Source organism: Carassius gibelio, chromosome A14 (genome assembly GCF_023724105.1).
Source record: "Carassius gibelio isolate Cgi1373 ecotype wild population from Czech Republic chromosome A14, carGib1.2-hapl.c, whole genome shotgun sequence".
In the NCBI taxonomy this organism is placed as follows: domain Eukaryota; kingdom Metazoa; phylum Chordata; class Actinopteri; order Cypriniformes; family Cyprinidae; genus Carassius; species Carassius gibelio.
The window spans coordinates 24227913-24238674 of record NC_068384.1 but is presented as its reverse complement, the minus strand read 5'-3'; positions in this window follow the sequence as shown (position 1 = coordinate 24238674).

Sequence of the window (10762 nt, the reverse complement as noted above, 5' to 3'; positions counted from 1 at the left end):
GTTCTCCATTCATTTCGAACAGTATCTAATAATTGCAATAGCTCTGTTAAATTACAACTCTTACCAATTGTTGGTACCCTTGGTGAATATGATTAAAAAAAGGCTGTGAAAATAAATTTGCTGATTGTTAATCCTATTGATCTTTTATTTTTTAAATGTAGAAAAATCTAACCTTTCATTGAAGAACAAGAATTTGAAATGAGGGGAAATCTCATTACGAAATAAATGTTTTTTTCTCTAATTGCACGTTGGTCATAATTAATGGTACCCTTTTATTCAATCATCGCTGCATCAACCTTTTGCTAAGATAACAAAGTCTTCTCCTGTAATGCCTGATGTGATTGGAGAACATCTGATAAGAGATTAAAGACCATTTCTTTATCCAGAATCCCTCCAGACCTTTCAGATTTCATTATACACATGGGTTACTCGTTGCTGTATAAACTTGTTAAATCATCTAAACCAACAATATGTATGTTAGAACCTATTCCATCTAAGATCCTAAAAGGGGTGCTTCCAGAAGTCATAGATCCTCTTCTGACATTTTGGTAGTCTCCTCAAAATGAAATTCCTTCTTAGAGAAAAATGTTATCTGTGTGGATTTCCAGTCTGGATCATGGTTGTATCTCTCTCTCTATTAGTGCTATTGGATCTTGTGTGTTTGACACAATTGACCACAACATTCTTTTGCATAGACTTGAACACTTTGTTGGCATTTAAACCATTAGCATGGTTTAAATCGTACTTATGTGCCCGCCATCAATTCGTAGCAGTGAATGAAGAGCTATCATACTGATCACAAGTGCAGTATGGAGGACCTCAAGGCTCAGTACTAGGGCCATTACTCTTCACGCTTTACATGTTACCCTTGGAAGATATCATCAGGAAACATGGTGTTAGCTTTCACTGTTATGCTGATGATACTCAGCTCTATATTTCTTCACGGCCCGGCAAAACATACCAATTTGAAAAACTAACGGAATGCATAGTCGATATAAAAAAACTGGATGACAACTCTGCATGTAATAACCTAGAACACTGTCTAAGACTAGATGGCTACTCTGTCAATTCTTCATCATCAAATACGAACCTAGGTCAAGTCAAGTAAGTCAAGTCAAGGAACCTGGTCAGAGGAGAACTGAACCCCCAACTAAGCCTGGTTTCTGCCAAGGTTTTTTTCTCCATTCTGTCACCGATGGAGTTTTGGTTCCTTGCCACTGTCGCCTCTGGTTTGCTTAGTTGGGGTCACTTCATCTACAGTGATATCGTTGACTTGATTGCAAATGAATGCACAGACACTATTTAAACTGAACTGAGATGACATCACTGAATTCAATGATGAACTACCTTTGTCATTTTGCATTATTGACACACTATTTTCCTAATGAATGTTGTTCAGTTGCTTTGACGCAATGTATTTTGTTTAAAGCGCTATATAAATAAACATGACTTTACTTGACTCCTGTGTGCACCAATGCCTACAGGAGACTATTGCAATTGAGTTGTAGTATATATATATATATATATATATATATATATATATATATATATATATAGTATATATATATATATATATATATATATATATATATATATATATAAATTAAAAAGGCTACACATTTATTAACATTACATTCAATTTGTGAATTTAAAAATGATTAATACAGATATTTGGATCAAATGGACAATGATCTGTAGCTTATTTATATTTATATTTATATTTCATATGTAGGCTTTCATATGTAGATATGGTTTTCAATATCTATAGCCACTGCGGTGTAAACAAATCTATAAACCTTCAGGTTTTGATAAAACATTTCAAGGATGGTCTCTCATTAGCCACATGTTTAATTTGTTTCAAATTTTATTTTATGGGAACATTTAACCACATTGGCCTATTGGCCTATTTAGTGTAGATCATAGTGTTAGATACAAAATAATTTCTGCATGAAATAAATCCTAAATTCCTGAATTGGACATTTGTCTTTGAAATACATAAAATAATAAATAAAAGAGAGGAAAACTTACTTTATGTGTGTGCTTTGTTTGTAAAATTATTATGCAATGTAACCTATGTTTTGTTACTTTGTTTCTAGATGATTCCTTCAGATTCATTATGGGGAAAAATACTTTCTGCCCAATAGAGGGCAGAAATTGATTAGATTTGTTCCAAGTCTGATACAGTAATAGTTCATTGCTGTTTTAACAAATTTAGTCATTTAGTTTAATATTTTCTCTCCTTTAGAAACACCTTTTTAACTGCCTATTTTTTCAAGAAAACACTCAGTCATTGGATGTATTGTTTGGTTTTCATAATCACTTCAGCAGACCATTTTAAATCTTTTTTTGTTGTATCTTGTGTTGCCATCGTTTTGTCTTAAACTAAAGTTTTCAGATTTGATAAGGCAATATTAACATATAAAACAATATGCAGATGTATAGTTTTATTTTCCTTCTACCTCCCTCCCTCACATTTTAATTTTCTCACACATCCTATCTTTTTTTAGTTCCTCTTACTGCCACCACAGATATTCCAGTAAATCATACAAGAACACAATTCCATAGATTACATAATTTTTCTGCATACAAAGTACATTAGAACCTTCACACCTTACAGTATAAATGCAATCAATAGCATAAAGCAATTTATTTACTTGATGTATTGGCCCTAAGCAAATTTACACAAAACAACACAAGACAGACATTTTCATTTTTGACAAATCACAAAATAAAATTCATCCAAGTCACAATTTATTTGGATATTTAAACTCACAACCAAATTGTTGATTTAACTGAATAACAAAGAAATTAATTAGTTAAATGTTCAGATGGAGAGTTCACTGATCGCATATCAATGCTTGGAGTGTTTTTCAAAAGGTTATATTCAAAATTCTATTATGCTAGTCATGCCATTTATGCAGTATATAGTATGGGTGCATCTCAATCAGCTTTCTAGTATACTAGTTCACTAGATAGGGCACTGATCAGGGAGGGTTGCCTAACATGTTCGCAGGGCCGTTTGAAGGAATTTGGGGGCCCCAAGCAAAATGGACATAGAGGCCCCTGACCCCCGCATGCACACAAAGCCTACAGGAACCACAGCATAGCCATACAGTTTAAGTTCAACCACACTTTATAAAGATAAAAAAGTTTTACAGTGCAAATACTGCTTGAAAAAATAGTTTGGTGGGAATTCAAACTATTAACAGCGATATCGTTGACTTGATTGCAAAGAAATGCACAGACACTATTTAACTGAACAGAGATGATGTCGCTGAATTCAATGATGAACTGCCTTTAACTATCATTTTGCATTATTGACACACTGTTTTCCTAATGAATGTTGTTCAGTTACTTTGACGCAATGTATTTTGTTTAAATTGCTATATAAATAAAGGTGACTTGACTTGACTTGACTTCAAGCTCTTGTTCTGTTCAGACTGGACTATTGCAATGCTCTCTTGGCAGGTCTTCCAGTCAATTCTATCAAACCTTTAACAATTAATCCAGAACGCGGCAGCAAGATTAATTTTTAATGATCCAAAAAGAATACACATCACACCTCTGTTTATCACTGGCTTCCAATAGCTGCTCGCATAAAATTCAAGGCATTGATGTTTTCCTACAAAACCACCACTGACTCTGCACCCATTTACCTAAATTCGTTATTTCAGACTTATGTGCCCTCTAGAAGCTTGCGTCAGTATGGCGGCAAACACACAGGTAAGGACAAACATGATGAAGCTGGTGCACCTACGGAGGAGCTGGCCAAGATTGAAGACGATACATCTGTAGCGCTCTAGAGCGATGTCCGTTAGGGTGAGAATGGACACGTGGATGCTGAGAGCTTGGCCATAAGGCACTATATGACACATCACTGATCCAAATTTCCATTCGTCCAACAAAGTGTAAACTAGTGTGAAAGGCAAACACATTGTGTCCACCATCAGGTCAGCCAAGGCCAAGTTTGCAATGAATGATTGTTCATTGTGATGAGTTCATACAGGGGTGGCCGTGGCCGTGACCCCTTGGGGGCGCCCCTGCAGATACTTCTCCATGGCCACCCTTTCAGGACTGGACAAGGAGAACAATTGCCCCTTAGGCGGAGAAGTGCCAGGGAAAAGATTAATGGCACAATCATAGGGACGGTGTGGAGGGAGAGATGCAGCCCGGGAGTGACTGAAAACCACCTGCAAATCATGGTAGACCTCAGGAACACTGGAGAGATCAATCGGCTCCTCCTGCAACACAGGAAAAGAAGAGACAGAAGACAAGGCAGACACAAGACAATGGGCATGACAATAGGGACTCCATGATAGGATGGTGCTTTCAGACCTATTAATGTGTGGATTGTGAGTGGTTAACCAGGAATGACCTCTGTGTAGCTGTTACTACACAGAGCCGTTGTTAATAGAGAAGATGCGCAAATCCACTTCATTTTCAGCGTTTTTTTGGCACATCTTCTCTATTAATAACGGCTCTGTGTAGTAACAGCTGCTCTATGTGCAATCACGCACCTGATGGAATTAACGGCTGATTAGAGAACCGGCTTTACTGACGAGATGCGCATTAACGATCGGCCGATCGTGATCGGAGCACCCCTATTGCTTACTAGCGAGCATTGGCTTTTGCCAGACTGGAAGAAGCAAAATGTCTAGGACGGTTGCACTAGAGGCATAATGCTTTGGAAAGATGTTTCTGTTTCTCCTCTGCAGATAGTCAAGTCAACTCATCTTTATTTATATAGCGTTTAAACAAAATACATTGCGTCAAAGCAACTGAACAACATTCATTAGGAAAACAGTGTGTCAATGATGCAAAATGAAAGTTAAGCCCGAAGCCCGACCTCTCCGACGAAGATCCCGTCGATTATCCAAACGGATAGCCAGGTCAACAAGTTCATCTAGATGTTCAGGAAGATCCTGAGCATACCTCTCATCCCTTATCTCATCTTCCAGGCCTTCCGTGAACCTGGCTGCCAGTGCTGCGTCTTTCCACTTACTTGATGCAGCAAAACTTGACAAGTGTGAAACTCGATAGTGAAGTCCGCCACCAAACGTCTCCCCTGATGAAGTGCTGCCAACAGCTGCGATGCCTCTTTACCAAGTGCTGAGCGGTCGAATATCTTGACAAACTCCGCTTTGAAGCTGCTGAACTCCATACAACATGCTCCCTTAGCAGCCCACACAGCAGTGGCCCATTCCCAAGCCCGGCCAGTAAGAAGGGAGATGAAAATCACCTCACATTGGATAATAAATGATCTACATTCCGTAGGCTCACCAGAGTAATTGGTAAGATTGTTGATGCGTGGGTCAGGGGTGACTGAAGAACGTCCGGTGGCCGTTGACACTAGGTTACATTCAGTCTCCGTCCGGCGAACAGTTTCAGTTAGCTCCGAGACTTGGCTGGCTAACGTGTCCACGGCATGATGAGCATGCGCGGGAAAGTTCGCGCATCCTTCACGCTTTTGTCCCTTCAGGTCCATCAGCTTCTTCCTCGGAAACAACACTGAAGCTTAACGTAGCCTACTAAATGCATATCCAGACGTAGGCAAGTGAACTTTAGGTGCATGAGTGCTTCTGCATGAATGCATGCAGGCTGTGAGAGGAACTGCTCTAGAGAAGGGATCTATAGCCTATTGATCAGATCAAATGAGATGTATCAAATAAGATATGCATTGAGACCTGTGGTACATTGCTTGACAGTTGAATTGGATGACATGCATGGCTCTATTTCAGAAATGAATGTCACACAGTGTGCTTCTAATTAGGCTATAATGTCCACATTGCACTTTTAGAGACAGAGTGTTATATCATTCTGACTTGTGAATACTTCAAATCGTCAAACTGACAGCATATATTGCAGTAAGCGATGGCTGTGATTTCCAGAATTTCCAGAAAGTGTGCACTCTTCGTTTCTAAGGGGAAGTCATGTGTAATAGCACATTTTGTGAGTCAGGTGATTACTTTGCGGGGGTTTACATCTACATTTAGTCATTTAGCAGACGCGTTTATCCAAAGCAACTTACAAATGAGGACAATGGAAGCAATCAAAAACAACAAAAGAGCAATGATATATAAGTAATATAACAAGTCTCAGTTAGCTTAGACGCAGTACACGTAGCAAGGGCTTTTAGATAATATAATAAATGAAAAGAAAACTGATAGAATAAAAAAAGAATAGAGCAAGCCAGTTTTAGATGTCTTTTTTATTTTTATAATTGTATAATAATGAAAAGAAAATAGAATACAAAAAGATTAGAAAGGTAGATAGTAATTAGATTTTTTAACAATAGAATTAGAATAGTGAGTGCAAAAGTTAGAGGGTCAAATAAAGATGGAAGAGATGGGTTTTAAGCCGATTCTTGAAGATGGCTAAGGACTCAGCTGCTCGGATTGAGTCCAGCCTGGACAGAACAAGAGCTTGAACAAGGAGTTGTAAAGCATGTTCTGAAAGAAAGGGCCTGATCGGACAGTTTTAGGAATGTGGTCTGAGAAAGTTAGCTGATCATCAATAATAACTCCAAGGCTTCTGGCTGTTTTTGAAGGAGTTATGGTTGATGTGCCTAACTTGATGGTGAAATTATGATGAAACGATGGGTGTGCTGGAACCACAAGCTGTTCTGTTCTGGCAAGGTTGAGTTGAAGGTGATGATCCTTCATTCAGCAAGAAATGTCTGTTAGACAAGTTGAGATGCAAGTAGCTACCGTCGGTTAATCAGGATGGAATGAGAGGTAGAGTTGAGTGTTGTCAGCATAGCAGTGGTATGAAAAGCCATGTTTCTGAATGACAGAACCTAATGATGTCATGTTGACAGAGAAGAGAAGTGGTCCAAGAACTGAGCCCTGAGGCATTCGAGTAGTTAGATGTTGTGACTTGGACACCTCATCTCTCCAAGATACTTTGAAGGACCTATCTGATAGGTAAGACTTAAACCACTGGATCAAGCAGGATAAGTATTGGAGATTTGGATTCCACTCTTGAGACTGGCATGCAAGGCAGTCTCAATGTCCACTTCTGAAGCCAGATTGGTTGCTGTTAAGGAGGTTGTTCTGTGTGAGAAATGCAGAGACTTGGTTGAACATGGTAGCTCGTTCAAGTGTTTTTGCAATGAAAAGAAGAAGGGAAACTGATGAGGGATAAACACCAGTGTGGAGGGATGTGTTGATGATGTGAGTGAGTGCAGGTACAACTGCAGGAGAAATGGCTTGAAGGTGATGAGATGGAATAGGATCAAGCGGGCAAGTTGTAGGATGATTAGAAAGGATGAGTTTGGAGACTTCTGCCTCAGAGAGTTAAGAGAAGGATGTGAATGAGTGTATGTTTGCTGGTGATATGAGCTTGACGGATTGTGGTGTGGAAAACTGTGCACTGATGTTTTTAATTATAATTATGAAAAATGTGGCCAAGTCATCAGCTATTAGAGAGGAAGCAGGAGGTGGAGGAGGAGGACAAAAGAGCGAGGAAAATGTTTTAAAAAGCATGCAAGAGTTAGATGAATTGTTAATTTTGTTATGGTAGTATGTCATTCTGTCACGGGTGCGTACTGGACAGAGGACTCAGATGCAGAGTAAAGAAAAATGAGAATATTTATTCTCCCCACAAAACACAAAATAACATAAACAATAATGAAATGCTCTGGCGCACACAGAGATCTCAGAGCTGGCCGGCACACTGTGGACCACTCGCGCTGCCGGATCTCCAAATTGCGGATCCTTTGACACAAGAACAGAAGGTGAGACTGATAATGAGAATAATGCAAAACATCGGCAAAGACAAAACAATCTACTCACTACCACAGACAGAAAAGCAGAGACATATAAAAGAGTGGGGGAACGAGCGACAGGTGGGGAAGAATCAGCTCGTGATCTGCGCAACCCCGCCATGATCAGCGCTGATTGCCCAGACCACGAGCTACTGAACAGACAGGACAACACAGACCACAGGGGAAGCTGCACTCACCATGACACTGATGAAATTGATCAATGAGAGCGCGATCCAGAATATTGTGAGCCGGAACCCAGCATCTCTCCTCCGGACCATAACCCTCCCAGTCTACCAGATATTGAAGACCTCTACCCCTATGCCGAACATCAATGAGCCGCCGTACAGTATAGGCAGGCGACCCCTCGATGAGCCTAGGAGGCGGAGGGGCAGAGGTCAGGGGCTGAAGGGGAGAGCGAAAGGCGGGTTTAATCTTAGAAACGTGGAAAACCGGGTGGATACTTCTAAACTGAGGGGGTAATTTGAGCCGAACTGATACCAGACTAAGCACTTTGGCTATGATAAACGGTCCAACAAATTTGGGTCCCAGTTTACGTGAGGGCAGTCTGAAGTTAATGTCCTTAGTAGACAACCAGACTCTCTGACCACACACGTAAAGTGGGGGCTTAGTACAGTGATGGTCCGCCGATGCCTTGTTCCTCTCGCCAGTCCAAGTGAGGGCTTCTCTGGCGATCCTCCAAGTACGGAGGCATCTCTGAATAATCTCATGCACGGAGGGAACAACGGCATCGGATTCTTGAGAGGGGAATAGAGATGGCTGGTAGCCTAAACAGCACTGGAAGGGAGACAAACCCGTAGATGAGACCGGGAATTCCGAATGAACCGCCTGTAAAAATTGGCAAACCCCTGAAAGCGCTGGCCGTTCGCCAGGGGGCCAGAGCCTGCTGCTTCCGCGATGGAATCCGGAGGGGCAGGGAACGGGGGACTCCTGCCGCTGCCCAAAACCGGAGGAGCCGTCGCTGTCCATCGGGCGGCGGAGGAGTGTCGCGCCGTCCGCCGAGGGCCGTCCAGTGCCACCGCCAGGCACCCAGAGGAGATCACCCAGCTGGTGGAGGGCCGAGCAGCAGTGCGTTTGGGAACCGGAATTTTTTATTTTTTTCTCTCTCCCCTCTCTTGTCTCTGTCGCTCCTCCTTCCATCTCATTTTCTCTCGCCTCGTCTGTCCTACCCCCAGGTTCCCGCAGGTCCCCGTGAGCGGCCCCCCCCAGAGGGGGGGGTGGTGGGGGTTAGAGCGCAGTCTCGAGGGTACCCCCCGGCCTGCGAGGGGCGATGGGGGTATGGGGTGAGTGGGGTGGGGCCGAGAGGCGTGAGAACGAGGAGTGAGGCCAGGTTTAGTGATTGAAGATGAGCTGCACCTGCGCCCCACCGGTATCGAGTCCCACGTAGGAGATGGAAGGATATAAAACTGGAGCGACGACCATGAAGGACGACAGAGGACCAGGCCTGGGACATTATTTTATGTTTGCTTTTTATTTTGTGCGCACCAGTCGTCCGCGAGGGGCTGGTGCGCTGTTTTGTATTTATTTTTTAATTATTAAAGTGTTTTGATTGTGCGCCGGTTCCCGCCTCCTTCTTCCCGATGAGTATGGAGATTTTATCGTTACAGTACTCTTAAAAGCTGAGCTTGCTCCAATCTCATGACCCCCCTCAGACAAGCGCTTGTCATTGTGGCCCTCTGTCGTTCTGGTCTCCGTTGCCATTTTGAGAGAACACCTGAGTCTAGCAAATGCTACACATTTGACACAGGACCTCCCTCAGAACTTGTTTGCAGTGTCCTTGCACTCGTCAGTATCCTACCCAACCCCCCAGTGGGGTGGGGGGGGGGGTAATCAGCTCGGCGAACGTGCGGAACTGAATAGAGTAACCGGACACCGACTGCTCTCTCTGCTGAAGCAGCGACAATGCTCGTGCTGCCTCAATACCTCAATCACCCGAGTATGGAGTGGGCGGATTGAGTCGCGGTTCCGTGTGGTGAGGAGCAGGTGGGACAGACGGGGCATCCGGAACAGATGGGGCAGCTGAGGGGCTGGCCTGCAGCTGGTCAAGCCGTTCGGCTAGCCGGTTGAGCTGGAGAGCGATCTCCGAGTAGACGCGACGAGAAGCTGCAATTTCCTCCTGCTGTTGACCCAGAAGAGAGCCCTGCTGCTGAAGAGCTCGGCGCAGCTCCGTTTCCTCTGCTGAATCCATCCTTAGTTGAGTAGATTCTGTCACGGGTGCGTACTGGACAGAGGACTCAGATGCAGAGTAAAGAAAAAGGAGAATCTTTATTCTCGCCACAAAACACAAAATAACATAAACAATAATGAAATGCTCTGGCGCACACAGAGATCTCCGAGCTGGCCGGCACACTGTGGACCACTCGCGCTGCCGGATCTCCGAATTACGGATCTTTTGACACAAGAACAGAAGGTGAGACTGATAATGAGAATAATGCAAAACATGGGCAAAGACAAAACAATCTACTCACGACCACAGACAGAAAAGCAGAGACATATAATTTTTTAAAGTGCAAATGCTTCTTTAGGTGGGATGTCGAATCCTTCGATGAAGAAAGTGTTTTCTTTGCTGGAAGGCACAGTTTGCCTGTTCAACGTTGTTTGCAATTTCCATGAAATGAACGTGTTTTTGCAGCAGTGATTCAATCTGCGTCCGAGGAGATGGTAGACAGCTGTTATTTGTGCATGCACCAGCGGGTGGCACACGTGAATCATGAAATTAATCAAGCTGCGCTTAATAGTGTCATTATGCCAAAATACTGATTTATTTAGATTTAAATGAAACCATTGTAATCCTGAAAGTATTCCCCCTTTTTTCAAAATGTAACTATAATCTGATTACTACGTTTTTTGATGTAACTGTAACGGATTACAGTTATTGGATTTTTGTATCCTGATTACGTAACGCCGTTACATGTATTCCATTACTCCCCAACCCTGCTAATGACAAAAATTTTAGAATTTAACCCAATCTGACATTCA